A 26,259-nucleotide genomic window follows, 5' to 3' on the forward strand; every position below is an offset into this window, starting at 1 on the left:
GAGAAGGATGGAAAAAAATGATAAATTAATTGAAAGAAATGTGTCAGATTGTACAATTCCCTTAAAACTGGATGGAAGGTCCATGGGAACATTTTGCCAGCAATTAGGATGCCAGAAATATTGTCTTCCTTAAACTATTGATGCTTCTTACCAAATTTTATAGATGGCAATATCTCTTTCTGCAGTTGTTTAGTATTGTCATTTAAAAGGTGAAAAGTGAGTGGAAGTAAAGAGAGAAGGGAGGAACATGGCATCAAAAACTAGATAGGATCAAAGAGAAGAATGATCAGATGAGAAAATATAGCTTAATTTTTGAAAGCTTAGAAATTCTATTAAAAAAGTTTGTAAATGCATTTTCATCTTGTTCCTCCTCTATCCATAAACAGATGGTAACGAAGAACCATCAGTAGCTTCAATTTATTTGTCCTTTCTTCCTCCTTACCTTCCATCAATGAATAGGTGCTACAGTTGCAAGAGGCCAAAGCTCATGAGTAAAGCAATAAGCATAAAAGCATTGCTATTTAAGACCATTTATTTTTAGTGCAGTACATTGGTATTTACTGACTTGCCTCAGTAAATCTTTGTCAATCCAAAGAAAAAACCTGATTAGTCCATGCCATAAAAATGTCTCTGTAAGCTATAAATTTGAAAACAGTGGGCAATTCTAAATTTGACTGTTCCTGAGAAAACACATACATATTTCACGGATTAATAAAGGCAAGACACACTGGAAAACACAAGAGAGAGGGAAATCTGTGAGTGACCAGAATGGATATTTATTTTAAACCAAAAAGCAAGCAGCTCATGCCTAAGTAGGATCTTGAGAGCATGTAACTTGTCATACAGTGAAAACTCCTGATACACCTTCCTAAGTAGCACTGAGGACTATTACTCAACGAGGAAGCTTTACAGACTTTAATTTTTGAAAACAAGCCTCTTTCTTATCTGTGAATATTAAAGATTTCTGACAGTTAAGTAAGAATGGATTGGAAGGCACAAAGGAAAGTGCAGTACAACTAAGGCTCTTTTTACTCACTTCCAAGCTAATCTAGATACTGGAAACATTAATTGGAAGAAGAAGCCCTGAAAGCAGCAGGGATCCACTTACGTTTACTCTCTTTATATATGAACTGGAGATTAATCCTTTTTCCCGCCATTTGCCATTTTGGTGGATCTGTGTCCAAAACAGGCTTTTGATAGGGAAGAATGTTCACATGCTACAGAACAGTCCCCATGAATTTCTAAGTATTTAAATATGTACGTTACTCCTATCAATATGTCAACAGCAATAACACAGATGTTCCAGAGATGTACTACATCACCACCAAAGCAGCAAAAGCATTAGGGATGCATGAAAGCATCCTAGTTGCCTAGTCTTAAAACACAGCATGTATACTTATCAACACAGATGAAATGAGCAGCTCATGAGAGGTGTTCAAAACACTGGAAGCTCAAATCCTTACATTGGTAGTGTAGCATCTATAAAACAATGAAAATATATTTTCTTTTTTTTTCCCTGAGAAGAGGTTAATTTATTGCATAATTATTTTTTCCATGTATTTCTTCTCTTTGGAGATCCTACTTACTAGCTTTCCCAGTTCCACATGTAGGTTAGCAACAAAAAAACATTTCCAGCACATTTGTTCATAGCTAGATAACTGTTTCAAAAACTACAGCAGTCTCAGCCACACAACATTTCCAGTGAATGTCTGAGAAGTATCTCATAAACTACGAAGTTATTCCAAAACTTGTGAAAAATGCCAGTTTGTAAAAAATGAAGCAAATTCAGAGCAGATAAAGCAATTAAATTAGATGTTGTGGGTGATGGGAAAACAGCTCTCTCCAGCATCTCATTTTATGTTGTTGGGTTTTTTTTTGGCAGCTACTCTTTTCTATTTCCTACATTTCTTTACACACACACACACAAAAAAAAAACTACCTTTCACAGAAATCTCACTTTCATTTCATATCAGGAAATTAGATATCTTCTATCTCAAAATTGGAATGAGTTGCCACATGACATTAAAGTCTTGAACTTGTGTTATATAATTGAAAAATACCAAATCTACTAATATAAGAAGAGAAAGAAACAGGAAACACTCATCAGTTTAAACTTATCAATGGCATAAATTTCGCAGAAATTTAAAAATGAACGCATAGAACAAGTAGGAGTAAAGTATGATGCAATACTTGTTCATGTAAGTTAAAGCGTGCCAGATCAGACTGATAACTTTAATCATCTTTTTTTTTCAGCACAGAGGAACTTCATAAGGAGTACAATAACTGGATTTAATTAAGGTATTTGAATATGACTTATTTAAGAAATTATTTAACTGAAGAGCTGTGGAATTTGCAAAAGAGATGTAAAATGGGTAATAAATTGATAGATAGGAAGATAGTTCTTTAAAGTTGTAAGAAATGAAGGAGAGATATAACGCACAGAATTTATTGGGAGTTACTGATGGAACTAATTCCATTTTCTCTTTCCCTGAGTTAGGAAAAATGTAGGAAGATGTTACCAGTGGTGGAAAGATAACAGCAAGTCAATTGGCTTGTCAGACAGGAAGAACTGAGTTACACTTAAGTCCATTGCAATTACCAAAAATGCAACAACGCAAAATGAAAGTAATGGGCTTCCAGACTTAAGAACTTCTAGAAGCTCTGAGATTATCAGCATAAAATGGCTGATAAAAGCAGACTCTGCTGCAGTGGCTGATTGGAGAATAAAATTTACAGTGTAAATTTCTTTTGATAACACAATCATTTCAGCAGAAGAAACCAAATGATAGAAGACAATTCCAGAGCACATGTCTAGGGCTAGTGACTAAGTTCTCTGAAGTAAGGAGAAATATTACTATTAACATCAGTGTTCTTTAATTAGACAACATGAAATACAAATGCCATTTTAATATATATTTCCTACCTATTATTGGCTTTTTTGATAGAAATACAAGATAAAAGGGAAGGAAATATATGATAGTATTTAGGCAATTGTAATATAGGCATGCTGATGATCTACTATGCAGTAAATTTCTGAACTAAATAATCCATTCAGTGCTGGGCCAAAAGATTACTCAGTCTCTGAGTAAAATTCATTAACCTTAAAGTACCTCTTAAAATCCTTGTGTCTGTCTACCTCACTTTGATGGCTTTAAGCTGTTTACTGTGTTAAGAGGAAGAAAGAGCTAGGAAACTAATATACCTCTCCCCACTGATAAAATATATGCTCTGTATTTATTGACTTGTAAATTTTTACAATTAAAAAAAAAGAAATTGGAGGTCATTACAAGGTTTTGTTGGTTATAATCCACTCCTCTGCTACAGTGCTTTTGCAAACAAAACCTTGGTTGCTATAGTTAACTAATACATCTCTTTATAGAGGACATTATCACTGTTCCTTACAGATCTTTATAAGAATATGGAAAACCCAAGCAACTCAGTCTAGAAAAAAAATATCTAACAATTCTGAAAGTCCTGCTTATGTCAAAAAGATATTTTGGAGGTAGGAAGCATGATTCTGCTTTCAGACAGGAAAACCTGGCTTAGAGCAAATGTTCCACTGACACTGGATGGAAGAAATAATGAGGTGACTTAAGCTGAAAAGATAGAAACCTATTCAAGACAAACAACAAAGTAGAGCTGATTAAGGCAGATTAAGCCAATATCTATATTTCAAGGATCTCCTTCTGGGAAGTTCTATATTTTTGCCCATCTGCAAAGGCAAATTATACTGAGCCCTTAAAACACTTCCAAATTTCCCAACAAGGGAGATCAAGAAAGTTGTCTTTCCTTTGAATTTGCTGAAGAACTTCTACAGTATTGGAGCATAACACTAGAAGGGCACTCCTGTGTTGTTGAGACAACCTGAGGAAAGTATGATACTATTTTAGGAAGCAGAGACAAACAACATGCCATTTGTAGGAGATTATATGTACCCTTATAATTTACTAAGTAAATTTCAAACAGATTAGAATTAATAAGGATTTTATTAAAAAATGAACAAACACAAATTAGCATAAACCAAGCTGCTACAAATATTCTGGAAGCTAATTAATGAAAGGGCTTTTTTCAATGACAGAAAGCAAGGTCATAAGTAAGATGTTATGAACATGTCCAAATCAAAGCAGATAATATTCAAAGTGAGTAATCAAATAGAACAATACATGAGGAAATTACTTTGTCATCTTAAACCATCAAAGTTCACAGAGAAGAAAGATTTTTCCTGCTTGAGTACTTAGCCAGTGCTTCAGATTACTTCAGACTATTGCATTTGCTCTTGCTCAGAATGAAAAGATCTGTTGGACATAAATGTTTGTGGTATAGGAATTTATTTTGAATTCAGATTCTTGCAAGAAATGCTGTCCAAAAATTGACTCTCCTATAGAAATACTTACCAAAAATCTGATGTATCATGTTTAGTGTCTCATTACTACAATTTATTTTCTTTCATCTGCTTAATTTTTCCTCTTCACATAATAGCACAAGCTCTTCGAAAGATTGTGTAGAGGTGGGATAGTTAAAACACACACCAGCAGCTTCTGAAAAACACTCATAACTCTGGGGAATATACAGACTGATCAGGTAATTAGGATTTTCTTAAAAAAAAAAAAAAGACTAATACTAGGCAGTTCTTACATCAACAGCCATGGATTACGCACATAACTTCAGAATTTAAAAAGTCCATATTTAAAACAAATATTGCTTATCTTTCTGGGAAAGTCTTACAGTTCAGACTTACTTCGAAATGTAATGTTGGTAAAACACCTATCAAAATTCAAGACTAACACCCCCCTCTCCCTCCCCCCAATGCTCTCTGTTTAACAAAAGAGGTCTTGAGAGAACCATCATGTCAATATGATAAGAAGAGCACTGAGACATCTTGGAAACAGCAGGATGGTGACCAGCTAGCAACAAGATAGGCTATGAAGTAACAAATGTCAGAATGTAATTAACAAATGCAAAACTTAAGATTGTGAACTTAGAGTACCAAGCCAATGGGAAAACGGGGAGGGGGTAAGTTTAGGGGACACAAGGTACAGAAGTTGCCATATATCTCCATAAGTGTGCTCCTGTTGGCAGGACCAGGATACCTGCCACTGCAATCATGGATTAAAACTTCACTAAAGATTCTGTTTCCTAGAGTTTATCTCCGACATTTCTGACATTGGCACTTGACTCAGAAAAGCAAACAAATTGCATTTGCTCCCCAGGCCATTTCTGGCTCCTCCAGAGTAAACTCCATGTAGCTGGAATACAGGAGATATAGGTAATACTAGGAGAGAAAAAATAAGGAAGGAAGAATGGATGGTCTTCAGAGTTTTTGCTGATATTTAAAAGAAAGCTGATAACAAACTTATATTTGAGGGTTTTTTTGTTTGTTTGTTTTTCTCCAGTATTCCTCTCCTTGCAGAAATATGGGGCTGTTTGTGAACAGTAAATTCACTGAACAGTTGCCTTTATGCTTACCAGTAATAAATGGAGCTCTACAAAGGAGTCACATGAAACTGACTGTTAAACCAAACATTGACCCTTGATTGTGGTAGAAAGAATAAAAAGGGTGCTTGTTAGCAGTAATGCATTTTGTGTGGATGGCAGAAACTGAACGGCCACTTTGAAGGATGTTTATGCTTTAACTCAAAAAGATAATACTTTCAATTCTGTGGCAATTATCAGCTGATTTGCTAAACTGGATTTTAAACTGTGCTTTGACAGGACATAGAAAGACAAAGTCTCTGGCAGTTTAAGGAGATAATTTCTGGCTTCTGACCAAAGGCAGAAATGAAGCCTAAGTCACACAGCTCAAATTCTGAGCTCCTGTCCTGAAGACATTAGCTTAGACATTATATACACACAGTGCGAGCCTATGACTTCAGGATGTCCAGTTTTAAAGGAATTTTGCCTCACACATAACAAGAACCCCAATCCACTGTTCTTCATCCTATTTTCATTGAGAGATCACGCAATTTCATTGAGAGAAAACACGCAAGGCTGTGCAATACTGGTTCTCAGCCTTGGGCACAAGCCCAGCTTTGCATCATCAGGGACCTCTCACCAATATATAATAAACTGTATTATGCATTTTACAACTGTTGAAGAGTTGATGTGTTTTTAAGAAACATATCGTCTCTTCAACAGTCTGCCTGGCGTGTACACTATCCAGCACATAACACAGTAACTAGCAACAGAAACACAGAGTTCGCACTTGCTTTACATCCAGACTGATCTGGAAGAGAATCTCCCATGAAAAAATGTTTACTGTTCTTCCCCATAAAAGGTGGGCCAGATTGCCTCAAGCAATCACCAGCTGTGGTTCTTCTGCAAAAGGCAGAACAAACAAGCATTTGGGCATGTTCTCCTCATTAAGTATCTTCTTAAGGCTGGTGGAATGTCAACAAAATCCTAGTTAGTTGTTCATAGAAGGAAGAAAAGGAATGAGAGTTAGCCTAATTAAAGGAATTTTATGATCGCCTTAACTATGGAAAAGATGGTCATCACTTGATAACACTGGAAATAAAGCATGTTGGGAAAATACTGACAGAGAGGGGAAAGTGACCCAGAAAGTAGATTTCTTGTTAAAGTACACCTTAGAGTAGACTGTGGTGACAGATCTCTCTCTGACCCACAGAGAAATGCTTCTGCATTACAGTACAAAGGGATTCAAGAAATATTCTCAATATAATTCTTTTTGGTGACTAAGGGTTATAAGTAAACCAGGACTGTGGTCCACTGCAACAAATTAAGTGATACTCACCTCTTACCACAGACACTTTGCTTTTCCTAAATTTCTGTAGTTTCTTAGTGAGCCAAAACTCAGCCAGGTGAGTAGAACTGATAGATGCATTTGCTTTAACTAAGTGACTGTAGCTCTTAGCAAGCAAAGACACTGCCAGATAAAGTAGTAGATAGAGTCAACACCAATAAAACTTTCATAAAAATCTCATTTTTACTCTACGAAGTAGATTTTCTAAAATTTGCAAGGCAAACAAAAACTAAGTTGTTTGCTGTAGTAGATGGGTTTATTTTGTATGTTTAGGACAAGCAGAATAATTTTTATGGCTTTATATTTTTGTGGAACAGACAGCTGTTCTGTTCCTGAGCCAATAAAAATTTTGCTCATGTATCCAAGAAAAGCAGCAAATCCAGCATGAACCATCCAAAACAAGTACATAAAAGTAGGTTGCTTAGTCCCCTGAAAATTGATTTCAAAAGTAATTTGAATGTCATGTTAATAAAGATATACAAATTCGTATTTGAATTTTAACTGATAGCTTCAGCACTTTTTATTTAAAACAGTATGGATTATGACTGCATGCTATGTGGAAGATGTAGCCATGAGGAAAATTCCTGAGATAGAAATCACCAAAAAAAAGCCCTGATTAGTTTATGAACCAAATATTTATATTTCACATTTTATAGTCTAGAAGTCTACCATAGCATCTGAAAATCATCTGTCAATTTCACACTTAATGACAAAATAAATTGAATTCCTTTTATTGCTAATTTTTCTTTCAGCTGCACTGACTCTGAATAGCCATCAAAGAACGATCAACATTAGCTGCTAAGTCAGTGAGCCTTTAGAAGGCAATTCCCTAAACCTCTCATGGTTGCTTTCCAGCCACTTCACTTTACAAAAAGTTGATGAAAGATATACTACAGTAACTCATCACTAGCCCTGCTTCCAAAGTATTTCCAAATAACTAATTGTATATTTTCTAAGAGAAGTTAGCATTCTTCAAAAACTCCCTGGAATATGAATCACCCTTCCCTCCTTTTTAAAAGGCCGTATTCTTGCAACTGATGATTTCAGTAGTTTTGAAATATTGCATCAGCTGTTTGCTAGAGAGCAATCTCACTCCCTCTTTCATGGGTTAAATCATCTGAAATATATAAACAGTGTTACAGGAGCACTGAGCATCTTAGCTTTTTACTATGAGAAATCACACCTTTCTGCTGAATAAGCATGTACCCTGGATTACATCTTTATTGTACAAATGCCTGAAAAATTGAATTTCTCTTGGAGATTTGAAACATATTTAGTTCCACTCAGAATGGAGAGTGAAGTTATTTCCTTTTTTTTTTTTTTCCAAAATGTCTAATATAATACGGAGTTGAATCAAAGTATTTAAATGAAGTGAAAATGAAATGTCTTGTTTACAGCTTGTAGAAAATCTTGAGAGAATCTATATTTTCTGAAGAAATAATTTGATTTTATCACAACAGTATTTGGTGCAGAAAAATTGTTTGCTTAGCACAGGCCAACTTCATCAAAATTCTTTTTTTAGCTACTTTATTGAAACACCTCGTACAGAAACAGTATGACATTATATTTAAGTGAATCTGACTTAACTTCCTTTTAGCAGTGTAGGTCACTGAAATTTCTACATCGGCATCCTCTTTATCTGTACATCTTTCATTTTTGCCTCTGGATCTGTAAGCTAAAAATAAGGAAAGAGATTTTATGAATATCTTCGTAATTACCCATGCCTAATTCATGCAAGACCTCTATGTGAAGATAACATCAATAACATTTTTATGTTTGTGAATCCCACAAGAAAATACAGTTTTCTGTTATGTCTACACTATTTTCATCCCAAAATTTTCAGATGAACTCTTGCTGCTTGAAGTAATGATAAGGAGCAAAAGAACTCACAATGCATTGTAAATTGGGGGTAGCTTTTTACTAGCTAACATTTCATATCAGACTAAGTGAATTGCCTGAGAGGTACTCCTAAAACATACTTCTTAAGGCAAGAAAATAATCTAGTTGAATATGCTCATTAATAATTTTTAAGTTAAAGAAATAATTACCACTTAAAGGCCTCAAATTATGGTTCACTTCAGGAAGGACATCCCATGCAAAGTTCACTTGAGTTTTCCTGCATTTACCTGTATTACCCCAGCTTGCTTCCTGCAGTCTTTCAGTGATGAATGCTCATGACAGCCTTACTATTGTTTCAGAACACACACAGACACAGTGTTACCCTGTGTTTACTACTCCATTTTACCATATTCTGTCCTCTTCCATCTCACCTCAAGACTATCATCCATTTTCCTTGCTAAAGAATATAAAAACAAAGATAATAGTTAGCAATAAATTCTGAAAAACTCTAGTCAGTTCAGGAAGAAATATTTAGATCCAGAAATCTAAATAAAAACTAGTAAAAATGTATAGGTGAAAAGTGGGTCTGCACAATTAACAAACGTACAGCTAGAAGAGTAGAATGATTAGGATAATATTTTACAGGTTTATAGTTAGAAAGATTATCATGGTGGAAAGAGACAGTCAAAAATGAAATGCTCACCTATATCCTAGACTCACAGTAGAGAACTCCAAAAGAGGAAATCTCCAGAAAGAGATCCCTCACCTATGCCAGTCAGCCCTTTAATAGGGTCTAGGAGAGGTGGAGTCAGGCCCCACCGCTTCCAATCACACAACTGAATTGCCTTCACCAGTGTTCCCATGGCTGACTCAGTCCTTGCCTCAGGTGATCAACCAGTGGTCCAGGCTGTGACTCAACACTTCCCATACAGGGTCTAGGCAGAAATAAATCTATTAAATTAACAGAACTTCAGTGCATCTAGGTATACGTGGCAAGAGAGAGGAAAAGAAATTAAAGATCATTAGTATTTATGGACACCTGAAAAAATGGTTATTTATTCTGAGTGAAAAAAAAAAAAAACAACACAAGAATATAGCATACATATGCTATAAAAAAGAGACAGAAAGGAGCTGAAGAAAATAATTCATTTGATGTATTAGAGTAATAAACAGGAAGGCATATTGTAGATGCAAAGATCTTAAAAAATAAAAAAAGAAAGAAAAGAGAGAACAAAAAAAGAATGTGGTGATATCCCTTGTCAATTTTTGTCATTTTTTTCATTTATACTTTCACAACAATATTACATATAGATAATATTCAGTTTTAGCTAAGCACTTGTGAAAGTCACTGGATATTTCTAAGATACTACTACTATTTCCCATCTCTCCCATCTTTTCTATACCTATTTATTTATTTATTTATTTATTTGCTGGAAATAAAAGATGATGCAATATTGACTTGCTTCTGAAAAAGGATATTGCATGCATTCCATGTCTTGATGACTCCTATTGAAGAATATCAGGCAGTTGCTTGCTCAAAAAGGCTGTGATAGAAAATTGAACACTGGATATTGATTATGACATTCATGAAAAATGTTGATATATCATATGCAAAAAAAGGGGTATAAATTAACATCTGCCTGTCAAGAAGATGACAGATATCTGTTATAAAATACTTGCATGGTCTTTTATTTCAGGCTCAGCACCCTGCTCAAACATCGTTCATTTAAACAGAAAAAAAAGTTAACTGACAAATGACAAGCTTTGTCATGTACCCAATCATGCGCTATACAGTTTGTCAGGAAGGAGTGCTCACCCACAATACTAAAGGGAGACACAATTAAAGTCATTTGGATTGTAAGTATGAAGGGTTATATTACAGAAAGTCTTTGAGGTCAGGAAGAAATTTTGTCCCAAATGACACTGGTAGAGACAACCAGTCTTCGCTTTGGGAGAATAGGGTTAAGGACCATCAGCCTGAAGGCTTCAGTCCAGCTTCAGCACAGTGGACTTTCAGATGGCAGAATGGTCATGGGTGGTGGTGCTGTGACAAATGTTTACCAAGTATTATGTTGTTAACGTTCTTTAAGCCAGCACCTGTAATTTATGGATAATGTCTCAATTTAGATGAAATGTGTAAAGGCAAAGAACAAAAGGACACAGAGCAGTGGAATCTGGTCAGACTTATGAAAAATAGATCAGGTTCTTCTGTTGCCAGCAATGAATTGAGGTGCAAAAATGTCGTTAGCAGTGCCTGATAAAACAAGCTACCCTCCACTCCAGCTTTAAACAGCTGGAAAAAATTACAGTCCAGGCTGCGGAAAGGCCAATGTGACTGTCAAATTGTATCTCCAGCAATCACAGGTAAACAAAAATCTCTGCAGAACACTTTCATCTAATAGCCCCAACTTAATGAGGATCACAAATGCTTGCTGTTAGCCTAAGAAAAACCCAAGAGGAGAATTCACAATTATAACATGCCACCCCATAGTGCAGTAGGAAATTTTAAGACCAGTGCCACAGTTTGGATCCCAGTAGTAGAGGATTTCCTGAGTGTAATCACACTGTTGTAGTAAATGGTTCACGCCAAGTGCCCCAAAGGAAAACATATCCTGAGTACATTTTAGTTCAAATTGAGAGCTAAATAACATTCTTGCTGGTTTCCCTTGACTGAAATGTGCTTACAGGTAAATTAAGAACATGTAGAATTATTTCCTCTGAAAGGTATTGAATGGATAATGCCAAGCATACATTTCCATTTTAATTCTTGTCAGATGAGAAAAGGGATGCTCATATTCCCAGTTTGTGTGATCTCATGAGAATTTACTGGAAGCTAGAGTCAGTCAAACCTGGCACTTGAGCCTCTCCGGGCTTCATTCTGTGACACTATAACGCACACAGCTCCCACTAGGACCCATCTAAGGAAATAAAAGCCCTGTACAGAGCTCACAGTGACAGACACCTAGGGGTTAGTTTTGTTTCTGAACATATGTTTGATTATTGCTTTGGCCGTAAAACTTATAATCCTCAATTACAGCTCAAGAGAGATGTCTCTTCTAATCAAATCACCTCTCAAACATCCTGGGCCCTGTCCAATCACAGCCACTGTTTTTCTTGTGGGATGACTAGGCAGTTTTACAGCTAACCGTAAAGTGACATGAAGTCCTCACACATCACATCACAAGCAGATTTAGATGAAATAAGGCTTTCACACTTCCCAAAGTCCTAAAATATATTTTCAGTGTTAGTCAGCGTACAAATGCTGAAAAAGATTAGTTTGGAGAAAATTTCTGTTTCTGATTGAACTCCTGTGTTTAAATGAACCCTTAGTGAAAAGGAACAAGAAAGCCCACTTTAGAGCTTTTCTTGAAAAAGGTTCTTTCAAAAAAGTGGTCCTTAAAATTAGTCTCTGTGATATGAAGTACTGTATACTGGGCTCATTAATAAAGGATACTCATTTTTTCAGAGTGGCAACAGAAATTTTAGCATCAAAATATATTCCTCAGCAGTAGCATTAAAAAGGTGTGGGTTTTTTTGTTTGTTTGTTTGTTTGTTTGTTTGTTTTTGTTCCAGGAAGCTTTTTAAAGAACAGCTTTTTTCCCCCCATAGATCTTTTAACTGTAAAGAAACTAAATCATTTTTAAAATATTTTAAATTAGATGGAAAATGGACATATAACATTAGCCCATGTAGGAAATTAATTTTTGTATGTGTTTTCAGTTGTTATTGAGAAAGAGGAAGTCCATTCATACACACATCACTTACATGCACAAACACATTATTTAGACTGTAAATAAGTGTATAAAAATACTTAAAGAAGTTTACTTTGTAACTCAAAAAGACTTGCTTACCTTAATAAAAACGCAGAACTAGTTCATGAAATGAATTTAGATGGACACAATTGTCACTCATTTTAACCAGTTTTCTGTGTAGAAGGCCTTAGTGTTCTGGATTACGACTCTATAGAGTATGGGATATATACATAGACATATATATCTGAGCTAATCACTCCAGGCTGCCTCTACTGTCAATGGAGAAAAATTGGCACTCCTGGGAGTAATTTGTCTGTCACTGAAGTTGTTGACTAAAACAGGCTGGATGAATGATGCCTTACAAGTGTCCATCGTTCTTCATTGACTCTAAAGGCAGCCTGTAGTGACTAACTCAGAGGTAAGCTACACTGTGGATAGCAAAGTTAGATGAATTGGAGCCCATAGTGCATGAAGAATATTTACACTGAAAACTAACTTTTCTGTCCTTTCCTTTTCAAAGCCAAGATTTGCATCAAAACATTTTCACAGTTAAGCATATTTGTAGCTGTGTCAGGAGTGTGGCTGGGTTGTCTGCCATGGGAAAGCTGTTCCATTCCCTCATTAGTTTCACCATGTGCTATACTTCTTTTGTTCTGCCCAGATGTTATGACAGTGATGAATCAGGTCATCAAGTACTATCCAGCAGAGCCATGTTCTAGTGCTGTGCACGCTTTGATCATTGCTTCTTTTCTGTTTCATTGCCAATGGTAAAAAATGATGTATGTCCATGTGGGATGGTATTGGTTTTGTTGCTGTTTGTTCCATTTGTTTTTGTTTAGTTTTCTTGTTATTGTTGTGTTGTTGTTGTTGTTTTTGTTTTTAATGTATAAGAACATCACCTTGTATGTAAAGCTTAAGATGAAACATTTATTAAGGATCTCTGAGTGTTTCTCATCTAAGGATAGACATTCCAATAGACTGCCAGAAAATTTGAAGTTCAACCCTCACAGTATCATTCTTGCAAATGGAAACTGTACACATAGCCTTGTTTCCTTTGAAAAGTCTCAGCCTGAGTAGCAGGATGTAGAAAATGTTCAGTAAAAATCAGTGGGTTACTAAGGTTCCCCATAAATTTGATTTTCTCTCTCTTTAATTAACATTCACATTTAAAGGATACTTTGTGTTTAAAATACTCATTAAAAATATGTTTAGAGAGCTAACACATCTTGCTAGTTTCTTACTCTAAAATAATTAGTAAGGGGAAAGGAGCATTTTTGCACCTCTTTAAAAGGTCTTTGAAATGCTGTTACCCACAGAATTATGTTTTTCTGCAGTTGGCTCACTTGCTATGTTTTAAAGTTCTTTGAGATCTCAAGAAACACTCACATTGACTAGATTTTGAGTTAGACTTTCAGTATGCAATGTAAGAGCAGTAATCAGAACAGATTTGATGATTCAACTAAAAAAAAAAAGTAAGAAATTGTTGTTATACTCAAGAAAATATCACCAGTTTTCCACTGAATGGAGATTTTCCTTAAGCGAAGTTCCCTAAAGGCATTTCTTGCAGAAGTTTATATGTATTTCAAAGTAGAAGATGCAAACCAGCCTTCAAATTGTTCTGCTTGCAAATAGCCTGACTCCAATTTATTTAAACCGTGTTACATCTCTGGCCCATTTGCACCATGAGGAATGCAGGACCTTCAAGTAAACAAAAGATTAAGAACAGATATGAGCATGTTGAGCCACATATTTTTTAATATTTAATGATCTATAAATTGCCATTATTTCTTTGTTAGCAATTAATACATGATATTTGCAGTTTCATGTCATGATAGTGAAATGTGGCAGATCACTTACTTTGTGTCTCTCTCCTGCTAAGCAGGTGGAATGAGGACAGGAAGAAACTTTGAATTTATGGAGTATAAGTAAGGAAGTAAAAAGATATCTTATTAGAAAGCGATAGGTCTTTTTTCTCCATCTTAACTCCATGGGGTAATTCTGTTTTAGGTATATATTAAAATTTACTGACTGCATGTATTGCTTAAATTATGTCTTCTCTTGAGGTCAGGCAAATTCCATATATAAAGACAGCTATAACTCTTGAACTTCTCTATGTTTATATATATTCATAACTTCTAGGAGCACTAACCTCCAGCAGTTTAATCTTTACCCACTCGCTGAAAATACAGTGGACAAGGCAATTCACAGAAATTAAAAAGCCATTAAAAGACTTCTTCTAACCTTTTAATCTTTTATCTGAATTACACAAATACAAAGGAAGAACTGACCAGAGCCAGATCTATTTATTTATTTATTTTTACATTAATTGTAAAATGTTTTCAGAATTTCTATGTGTCCAGCCTTAAATTAAAAACAACCAAACAGACAGCAAACAAAACCTGCTGAACTCAACCATAGTGATAATCCAAATAATGTAGCAAAGGAAAAAAAGGAAAGGGAGAAAAGCAAAGGGGGAACCAGCGTGGTTCTCACTGCAAGCATCTGCTCCACACAAGAGTTGTGCTGGGGCTGAGCTTCTGGCAGAACCTCAGAGTCAGCACTACTGCAGAAAAATATAATGGGGGGAAGTTATCATCTACTCCTTGCTTTGTTTGACAACAAGTTTTAGCTAATTTTTCTTAAGGTTCTTGCTCCCTTGTAATGCTGCTCTTATGTCATTCCATAATGACTTCATGTCAGAATTGCAGACACATTCAAGGATCATAATTTCAGTGGAAGTTACTAGCAAAATGTTAAAAATCATATGCTTTGCTCCGTAAATATCTTCAAAAACTGGATCTCTCATAGCTATTTACAAACACCAACCAACCAACTGAAAAAAATCATTGTTACTCTTCTATTTTTTATATGCAGAAAAATTAGAATAAAAGCCACAGGAGGAGTCAAAATTGCAGTCTTATATCTAATGCTATGTCCATAACTGATTATTCCCATGACAGAGGAAAATTATTCTATTCAGGAGGTTCTTTACTCCAGTGTGCACACGCACAATATTACACCATGAAAATAGGCTTATTAAGAGGTGAAACACGACCAAAAGGTGCAGGGAAAAGAAGGGCAGTTGCACAGAAAGATTACATTGTACATTCAACAACAACATACTGCCAGAAGGACTGTGCAGGCAATGCTCCTTGCATTGCTGATGAAGCCCAAGTGCCTCAGGTATCAGGACAATACTCTGCTGAATACCTTAAGCTGTGCCATACTGTCTGTTAGCTTGCACGAATTTCCTTCCCAAGGGTATTCACTATGCAGGAAACAGCATCACTGCTAGATTCCCCCAACAGTAAACATCCTTGATTCTAACTCGTCCTCAGAAAACACCTATTTTTTCTTTTAAGAAAAATAATTTGGAAAAAAAATGAATTTAAAGTCGTGGTGACACTCCACAAACTTCTGAATAATGATTTATTGTCTATAAAACCAGTTTCTCACTAAGCCCTCAGTTGCCTTCTGTGAGTTAGTAACTCATTAAAAGGCAAGTAGCTCTGCTAAAACCTGGAGTCTGGGCTGTTCAGTGAGCTGGAAAAGATACAGATATAATTTATGGTAATAAAGCTGAAACTCACTGAGAAAGCAGGTTGCAGAGGACCTCATGCTATCAACAAACAGTGATAAAATTATGTTCAAAATAGTGTGATAAAATGACATTCATTGTAGATAAAAAGATCCCCAATGAGGAATAAACAAACCTAACTACCTGAACACAACAGTAGGCCTCTTATTACCTAATATAATAAAGAAGATATTTTGGAGCCCTTGAAAATAGTTTAAAAATGTGACTTTCCTAACTGCTGTGTCAAAGAACAAATTGAAATAGAGAAAGAGAGAATAAATAAAACACTATATGCCACTGCATATACCTATGGAATATCTCTATATCTCTATCTTTATTTCTGTAAGGAACTATGGTCACTAGCTTTAACAGGATTGCATTTGACCTTAGGACAGATAAAGAGAAAAGTAAAAAAATTGATAAAAAGTATGGAATAACTTCCAAATGATAAGTGATTAAATTAACTGGAACTGCTAAGGTGGTGAAAGGTGCACAGGTTGGAATATGACAGAGATATATAAAATAGTGGGTGGCACGAAGAAGGAATATTATTCCAATTGTCATGATGTCAGAAAAAAGGGGTATCACATGAAATTATCAAACTTCAGATTTAAAGCTGAGCATATTTAAACTATAGAGAATGCCGCTGCAGGAGACCATAGAGGCCAAAACTCCAAGTGAGATCTAAAAGTAATTAGGGAAGAAAAGTTAAGATCTAAATAAATGGAATAATTAAATAGAAAATTTTACCTTCAGTCCAGAAAGTTCTTAAACTGGCAGCTCTAGAACTGGAGCAGGCAGCTCTCTCCACCTGCAGCCTGTCCCAGGCACTCGTCACCTGAAACACAAAATGTCCAGCAATAAAAGGCACCTAGGTAAGGGAAGCAGAAAGCAGCATTTCTTTTTTCTCTCTTCTGCATGGCTGTGTGGCAAACAGAGACGTATCATAACTTTAAAAGGAAATGTCAGAATTGCTCTGAGGCCTTCAGGGGAAAAGTATAGAAAACTCAAAAAGTACAGAATAAATTTTTTGAGAATGTTTGAGAGCTGAGGTTGAGCTTTGCCCTATAGAATCAAAAGCAAATGCTTTGTCTTTGCTTCCCTACAGCCCACGTGCATCCTGTCTTTGGGACCAATCTCCAAAATCCATTTTGGAAAGTTATTAGCCTTTTGACTACAAAGGCCTGTACACAACCATTCCTAACCACTCAAACCACTCCACATGAGATGAGAAGCAAAGTATCAGTAAACTAGCCACGCAGGACATTTGATCCTGTTGCCAAGAAACAGAGTTCCACAGAATGTCTTGATTTTCCTGACAGGAGGATGGAAATCTTTGTATGCATAGTAAATGTCACCAAGTAAAAAGGAAAGCTAAAAGCGTTTTTCAAGAGAATGAATGCACCTAAATTGCAAAAGTGGTCACTGGGTTGAAAACACCCACATCTCGTCTGTAACTATACCATTAGCATAGATTATATAAAACTTTTGTAATCACACTGTGGGTTTATTAAGCTGTGTATCCACATGCAGATTAGGCTAGGTCAGAAGAGACAAGGGAAAACTAAAAGCTGGCCAAGCATCAAACAGAATCTGAAACAGTCATGGCAATATTAATTTAAACATTACACACACATTACTTAGTTAGGATAAATCAATTCTAGCTAAAGGTGCAAACATAATTTTCTGTTTCCTTTGGAGTATCTCAGACAAAATGGTAACCAAAGCACATATGACAAAACAAACTCTAGTATACTAACTGTAGAAGAAATACTTCTGAATGAAAAAATAAACATTCATCATTGGTATTCACCTTGCTGATGTTCAGGTAAATGCTGAGCAGAAATGCTGAGCTATGTGGGCCTGAGAGGAACTGTTTATCACACAAAATCCGTTGGGTTTAATGACCTTCAATGCAAAAGGAGAATAGTGGCATACACATGGTCCAGCCCAAGTGTAACTAAGGGAGAAAAGAGAATTAAGCCAAGAATGTCCAACTTCAGTGTGACAAGGATATAACGTGGCTGTACAAACAAGATGGGTCTCAGTTACAGTTTTCAGACCGAGGGTGGGAAGGAATACCTAATATGAGGTCTGTAGTCTATTTTGAACATATGAAAGGAAACTTAAAAACCGTATGCATAACCATTGGCTCATGGGGTGTAGTTTTATGTTAATTCTGCATCATAGCAATGCTAGCTAATGTCCTGCATGAATAAGACCTAACCTGAAAATAACCCCAGCTTTTGCTCACCAGCTCAACCTGTGGTCTTTATCCATGGAACACTATCCACACTGAGCTTCATACTGCTGCCTTATCTGCATGAGAAGCATTGAGACCACAGAAATATTATGGCATTCATCAGCAGTGTTTATTTGAAGCACTGTTACACTTTTTATGACAGTGAGCATTCCAGTTACTGTCTTGTATTTCAATAGTCAGCCCTTTCTCTTCCTTCATAAAGAAGGAGATGGAAAGAAGTCCTTTTGTGATTTTTCTTACCAAGGCTGTAGAGCCAAAGAGTTGTGTGTTAGCTCTTTAAAAGGACACGGCAATGAAAGAAATGGAAGTGAGTTATTGGAGGAGTGAGAGTAATGGACAATAGAAGCTTTTCTTTCAGCTTAATTTCCAACTTTCCCAGTTGGCTATGAAGTTACAGAGATTTGACTCATAAGTTGTGCCTTCAAGTAGACGGCCTCCTTGGGAAAGAGGATTTTGCATTTCATTCACAAGAGGTGTATAAACAGACCACATCACTACTAGACCAGGACAAGGGTAAATCTAAACCTGACGTGTTATTGGTTACTGCTCTCACGACACTGTTGCTGTCATGTAGGATGAAGTGTATTCCAGCATCTGCTAGCCTACACCTCAATAATAGGCAAAGCACTGTAGAAAGAGGATGCTAGAGAAATAAGCTAATAAAAAAAAGCATAGCAGGCAAGTATATTTAAATTTAAATTGGCATTGAGCATTCGAGTTATCCTCTTTTGTTAGAAAAAAAGGCTGAGATGTTGGAAGGACAGCAAAACTATTGTGTTGTTATGTGCAGTATGGTGATACACATATTGGGAAATTATATTCTGCAAAGAAAGACTTGAAGACAATGATCCTTCCACTGCTCATCTTCAATCACTGTGCCTACATGCATGAACACCAAGTCTTTTACCTGAAGGCTAAAGAAGCATGCAGCTCATTTCTTTCTTATCCCTAATTTGCTCACCTGTCTTCTTCCCTTATCCTTGATTGTTCCTGCATTAAGTGATTTCTACTATGCTCCTTGTTAACCTCAGAGATCCCTTCAGCGCTGCGCATAAACACATTTCCTATTCACTTTAAGCACTGCTGAGAATTACACGAAATACTTTTTTTTGCATTTCATCTAGGGAAAGGAGCACTTCTGCTTTAATATACTTGCTCTTTACATGAATCATTCTGCAGATCTGGCAGAACTGATGGCTGCCCTAAGCGAAGGTATGTGACACCTTGAGACCCATTTTATGCTTCCAGATTATTAAAGGCTAGAACAGCGCTGTTTCTAGGTATATGTACCTGCCCCAGATTGGTGAGTGAAAGCAATTTACAGGCTCTTGAATGCTGAGAGCATTAGCCATTGTCATTACAAAAGGCTCTTCTTTCTGACAGCAAGTGAAATGAAAGGCATATGAGCTGGCAAGTTGCTATAAAAAAAATTGCCTTTCTAAAGATTATTTGCAATTTAGCCTTGTTGCAGAAGACAGATGATTTAAACAACATTCATGGGCAGAAACATACGTGATCTTATATTAGAAGCTGAGGATATTCCTTTCCTTGCTTTCTCATTTCTGTGTTTCTGTTATGTCAATCTGCATGCAATTACAGCACTTCAAACAGGAAAAATTATTGCACCAGAGTTGTTCTGTTATATTTTGGTAAATGAAACAAACAATTCTCAACTAGAATTACCCTGGTTACAGTTCTCTTCATTGGACTAAGAATCAGACCGATTGAAAAACACAGAAAAGTTTTCTGAAACACTGTGTCAGTCTTGTTCAGATCTGGTACAACTGCAGAGTTAAAAGCATTTAACTAAACTAGGTTTCACCCCATCTCCCTTACTCTCATATCAAAACTAAATGCATCTCTCCTCCCAAATGAGTATCTGAACAACCTGAAACCTGCCCATTAGGCCATGTTCAATAACAGAAGTTTAAAATAGACCAAAGCCCCCATGTCTAGCATTTACAATTAGCTGGCTCTATCTGGCGTCCTGCTACCTGGTCTGCTGACTTGTGCTTTTAGAGGCTGCCCCACGTTTTTGTTGCTCTTTTTTAGCTCAGCACAGAGACAGTAGGGAAGGAAGATTTCCTGCTCTCAAATATTATCTCTGTGGTAGATTCCCCTCAGCTGTAGGTCCCATCTTTTGAGTCATTCCAACATGGCTGTAGCCATCCTCCCACTTATTCTCAGGTGCTGCCTATTTGGAGGTTGAACAAAGGATCTTCCTGATTTTTGTATCTTAAATATAAGACTTATTTTCCATTAAAATTTCAATAGCCATTTTTGCATATCTCTTCACACACTTTTTTTTTTTTTTGCCATTCTTACAAATGCCGTCCACAAATGATTTTTTCTTTCTTAAAATAGGATTACATCAAGAATTCTTCATTGAATTTAACCTGAATTCACTTCAATCACTAGCTTGTACACAAGACAAGTATATTTTGTAATGTATCTTCCAGTGAGTAGTTGATGCCACAATAACAAAGCCAGGCAGACTGATCTCACAACTTTTGAGCATCATGTCATCAGTGTTGTTCTGTTGCTGAAACCACCCCCAAGCTAGAACTGAACTACAGGACACAAGACAGGGGGGTTGAGTAGGTTTATGCTTCATTTCTCAGGTGCAGTTTTAATTTTACCTGACAGTTACATCATTACCTGCACCCGCATCCAAACTTATACTCTTATACTCTAGAATAGCTTTGCTGTAGCGTACATGCTAGCTTTTCAAGCTTAGATGTCTAAAGTTTGCTTCAGCTCTATATTTAAGTTCTCATCAAGGTCCTACTAACCCTGAGGTAGGTTCATACCTGAACTGCCAACTTAGCTTAAGTCAACATTTCGTTCCTATTTTGTTCTTTTATCAAAAGCATAAACTTTATATTTAAAAAAAAAGTCATCAAAAGTATTTCACAATAAAGCAAAATGGTGCTTTACACTTCTAGTTTCAGCCACCTTCCTCCTGGCTTGGTTTACAAATTGCAGTACCTTTCTCATTGTATGCACATAGTGAAAAAGCATTTTCTGGCACAACAGAACTTCATTAAATCATATGAACTCTTACAGATTACTTCTTAAAACCACTTTGTAACAAAATCTTCACAAGGTGCGCCCCAAAGATGAAAGCCGTCCCGAATATTATGTCTGTTTTTTAGATGTTGGAAGGAGTTTGTCATTTCTAATGATACTCTATTACTCTGTAGTTGCATTGAAAAAGTTTTTCTCTTAGAAAAGAGAGTACAACTAAGTTCCTCAGACCTGTGCCAAGAGCAACTATGTCTCTGATGACTCATTAATACAGGGTAAGAAAAAATCCTAACTTCATGGGGAAAATTCTAGCAGCTACCTAAGCCACAATTCTTACTTTTTTTTTCTTCTTAAAAGTGTTTGCAGTTTTCCCTTAAAAGCAAACAAGCAAACAAACAAAACAAAAAACAAAAACAAAAAAACACAAGCACAACATTTCTTGTTTACCTGAAGAAAGGCTACAATCAAGACTCAATGGGAAAATGCTCTCTACACAGCAGAGGTAGGCCAATACATTCCACTTACAAAGATATAATCTGCCTATTATCTTTCTCCATAAAATTATATTTTTACTTCAGTTTCAAAAGAATTAAAAGAACTTACAACTACCATTTATAAGTCAAAACCACTGGAGCAGCAAATCATATCAGACTCGTAGAATACTTTTGTAAGATCAAAAGCTATGCAAATCCTGCTTTGCGGCTTAGGTATGTTGTTGCATCAGGAGAACCACAAGAGTACAGTCTTCAAATTATAATACCTTTTTTGTTCTTATTACAATCATGCATCTTAGTTAAATATTTGTTTGTCTGTCCATAGCCATAGTACAAGAAATCAGAAATACTCTGCTTAACAACATCTGTTAAAGATAGTAATAACGACATTGGACTGATTTAACCTCTTCATTGTCCTATAATTATGACTAGCTGGCAATCTATCTCTATCTCACATCCCAGAAGCAGAAGCCACAATTGTTAAGAAATCAGTAGAGCTGTGGAAGAACTCTGAAAAGGTCGCTATAGTACACTCAGCTACTGCCCTTTAAGCTTGTACGGGGCTTGAAACCACGTTCCAATGACAAAGACAAGCAAGCTCAAATCTAGAAGAATGGGTATGCCTACATTATGGCTTGTAGGTAGACAAAAATTATTCTGCCCACATTGCAGTGTAGTTAGATAGGATCCATCTATAATGTGGAAATTGTATAAATATATTTGCATTGCAGTATAGCCCTGTGTTTGTACTACTGTGTTCCTCTGAGGCACTCAGGAAACACACACAAGTGAAACGTTTCACTGCATTCACTGTCTAGATGAAACAAAAGCCTCAGGCAGAGCAATCCTAAGAAACGCCATCCCCATGAAATGCCCTGAGAGAGAGGGTAGAGGAATAATAAGATTCTCTTCTGTCATCACCTTCTCCTTCACAGAAATGTTTTCAGGTACTTCGTTAATAATAGAGATGCTTCAGTAAGGCACTACACAACTTTAACCAGCACTGCACCAGTTCATAGAATATCAAAATGTTTCTTATGTTTGATTTTGCACCACATCTCAGGAGAGTATTTCAAGGCAGAGAATATACATTTGAACTCTTAGATCACATATCAGGAAGGTATGAGAGACAAAGACAGCCTGGGAGGATGATCTTTGCAATATTTCCAGAAAATAACAATTTCACCTAGGATATCTACAAGAATAATGTTGGCAGTTGGTCAAACATCATTATCGTAAAATACATTAAGGTTTACAGAACAGCAGATTTTGGTGCTTTCTCACTGGTTTAATGAATGTCAAAAATGATCATGTTTTTTGAAGATTTATAGTTACACTAGATCAAAGACATCTAGTATTATGTATAAACTAGTTAGAAGATAGGATGCATGGGAAACAGAATCACAACACCACAGACAGTACTTTTAACAGAAGGTTGCATTTTGTTATGTTTTAATATCAAGCCTCTTCCATCTCAAATAGCTTTCATTCAATGAGCCAACTGGAGAAATAAAGCAGCCTCATGCCAAGGAGCAATTTTTGTGATTGGCCTTTTCGTCCTTTTTTGTTGGAGGATTCTGTTTTCCTCTGACTCTACTCATCTTCTTCCTGCAGTAAGAAATAGAGTATGCATGAAGGTAGTTGGAGGAGAGGCTGTACTATCTTTTTGCCAGTCAGAATGATGGAATCAGTGTTATAACCACCATTTCAGAGGTTTCATTTTTACCTGTGGGAGCTGTTTTCTTTGAACTTCTCACTTGTTTTTGACAAGCAAACATCACTTCATTTGTGAATATTTAAAATTTTTATTTGTGCTTTTTATTAAATAGCATCGACACTCTGGAAAAGTGAGCAGAAAAACCCACTAAACATCTTATTCTGAAAGGAAAAGTAGTCCTTCTGAATTACATATTCTAGTGATATACTTCATTACCTAGTGTCATTAAAACTTCTTGGAAATGCGGTTCAAAGATCATTTGGGGGCAGGACATGTAAAACATATGGAGATAAAGTTTTTACAGCATAGTCTGATTTCATTCACATACAATCAACTCTCTTTTCCTGCATTATACTTCAGTCAATGGCAAAAGATAAAACCAGTGTTATCTTTATTTATCACCATCATCAGAAGCAGACTTTCTGAGGAAGCAGGTAAAGAAGGAAATATCCCATCAATCAAGCAAATTTTCCTCATTTACTGAGACAAGGGCTTAGTTGTCCTACCATTTGTTGCAGTGGCAGCAGCTTGTGGAAGACAACAGTGCCAGAAAATCACATGCAAGTCTGTATTACAATGTTTCAAAATCATGAGCCAAAATCTCCAATTTGCACTGAATTATCAAACTGCCTTAAAGGAAAATAGAGAAGATACATTGTGCATTATTCTACTGACAGTGACAGGCTGAAATCAGTTCTGTTTTTGGGACATTCTGCAACACATTTAAGCCAAATTAGTAGAGAAAGAAAAGCAGGCCAGACCAGGCTATCCAAGTATATCTAGCTATGAGACACAGCCAGGTATGTGTATTCCCCTTGCCAGACCATGTGTATGGAGGCTGGGGAGGTAAAAGAGAGATACTTTCCACTCTTCCAGCAAAGATAATAGCATGACATGACAAAAACAAGGCTGGTAGCAACATAACTTCTACTCAGTCAGTATAGTTTCTGGGTTTAAATTTGGGTTACGTTCAGGTCCAGTATTCCTGACTAAAACTTTCTCTAAAGCTGATGTCGATCAAAAGCACCTTGATATAAAGTCAGTACTGGTTTGCCTATGGCATAAATTTAAATAACATTATGAAGAATACAGGAGAGGTATTACTGTCTTCAAGATCTTGTCCTGAGTTGATTTTTTATAACAGTCTATATTTTGCAAAAGATATGTATTGTATGAAACTTTTCCCAAGTGCATATTATTTGTAATAATAAGTAAGGAAGTTCTTCCTGAGTAAGGAATCCATCAAGATGCTTATTAGGATAAGAAAAGTTCTGTAATAAAAGAGGCCCCCCCTCATTTCCATCCTGCTCTCTATTTCCACTATTTAACATCATGTACCCTCTCTACTCATTACTTCTCAGAACAGGAAAAGGAATAACTTCTTTTCACATAAGTGTGTGCATGGGGAGAGATGTAGTTTTTTTCCTTTTCTTTTTCATAAGACTTTCCACTGAGCCAAGAATACCTGAACATTCATAATTAATTGTTATTTTAATTATAAATTAGATATTAATGATATATATGATTCATAATCTGCAAGTTGCATATTTGGGGGGGGAGGGGGAGAAGGATGGGATACTTCTTTTCAAAGAATGCACCATAAAGTGAATATCTGGGTAGAACACTGTCTAATACATGGAACAAGAAACAGTTAGACAGCCTGAGGATCTTTTCAGGTGGAGATGAAAGTCACAAGTGCATGTGTGAATTAAAAAGAACAGATCCATTTATCTTTGTCTTCTTACACCTGTGCTGAATACTAAGGACCATCTGTCAAAACTGCAAGTGAGGCAATAAAGAGCATTTTGTTTATCTGTGAATAAATTAAGAGACTCAGACAGGATTTCAGCAGAAGCATGGGGAGTTAAGTTAATTCTCTTTCAATCCATTCCGGCTGTTGTCCTTTTCTAAGGAACTAAGAGGGCTTTTGATGGATTCACTCAGAGTTGGAAGGGGCAAATATCCAAGACATTTCAAAATCAATTCTTTCCTCTCAGTATTGTCTTCCAGATTGCCACTGTTCTCCTTTCAGAGCAGGCTAACTAGAGTTGCTAGAAACTGCTCAAGACCATACCATTAAGAAATGAGTGATTCTGGAATGGAAAGAAGAAACTTCCAGATTTTAAGCATCTAAACATTACAGTACCCATCATCACTGATGGAAAGAATGTTTCTACATATGAAATTGAGATATTTATTAATGAAAAGGTCCAAATGTGCTAACGTGGGTGGCCATACTTCAACAGAACCTTTGTCCATCCCCAATTGGGCCTCCAAAGGAAATAGATTAAATAACATTGTGGATGGTTAGAAACATGGAAACTGTAAACTAGCTCTTGATTGTAGTGTAAATGTGGCAGGAATTTGTCCATTGAAGTGGAAAGGGAAAAAAAAACATATTTTATAGAATATATTCCATAGTCTATATGTCAGGAATCTTTTAATCAGTTCGAAATAGAAATGAACTTAAAATATAGTCCAGAAAATTATAAATAAGCAATTCTGCTGTATCAAAATAAGTTTTGCATTCCTGCAGAATGGATTCAGGGCCATCAAAAAAACAATGAAAATTGGAATGAGTGAGACCTGGGTGGGAAGAAAGGTGGAAATTGCCCAGAGAGAGAACTGGAGAAAATGAAAGGCCTAATAAAATGTTCAGTGTTCATCTTCATGGAAGCATGACCTTATCATTACAGTACTCTCAGAAGACCTCAAAAGAATCAAGTTCAGTTCCCTCCTCTTCCACAAGCTTCTGTCACAGCCTTGGCTAATTAACCAAATCCCCTTGTATCACAGAATAGGCAGGCATAATTGTAGCCCTCTCTACTGC

The 26,259-nt window shown here is 36.2% G+C and overlaps 1 long non-coding RNA gene across 1 annotated transcript; it reads right to left on the bottom strand.

The window, feature by feature from the left end:
• Positions 1-8,158: 8,158 nt before the first annotated feature.
• LOC109366445 lies at positions 8,159-9,440 on the bottom strand. Its single transcript, XR_002112766.1, has 3 exons — positions 9,303-9,440; positions 8,887-9,056; positions 8,159-8,435 (listed from the first exon to the last, which is right to left on the bottom strand). It is a non-coding gene; the product is annotated as an uncharacterized LOC109366445 (long non-coding RNA).
• Between the last annotated feature and the right edge of the window lie 16,819 nt (positions 9,441-26,259).

Source organism: Meleagris gallopavo, chromosome 2 (genome assembly GCF_000146605.3).
Source record: "Meleagris gallopavo isolate NT-WF06-2002-E0010 breed Aviagen turkey brand Nicholas breeding stock chromosome 2, Turkey_5.1, whole genome shotgun sequence".
Lineage (NCBI taxonomy): Eukaryota > Metazoa > Chordata > Aves > Galliformes > Phasianidae > Meleagris > Meleagris gallopavo.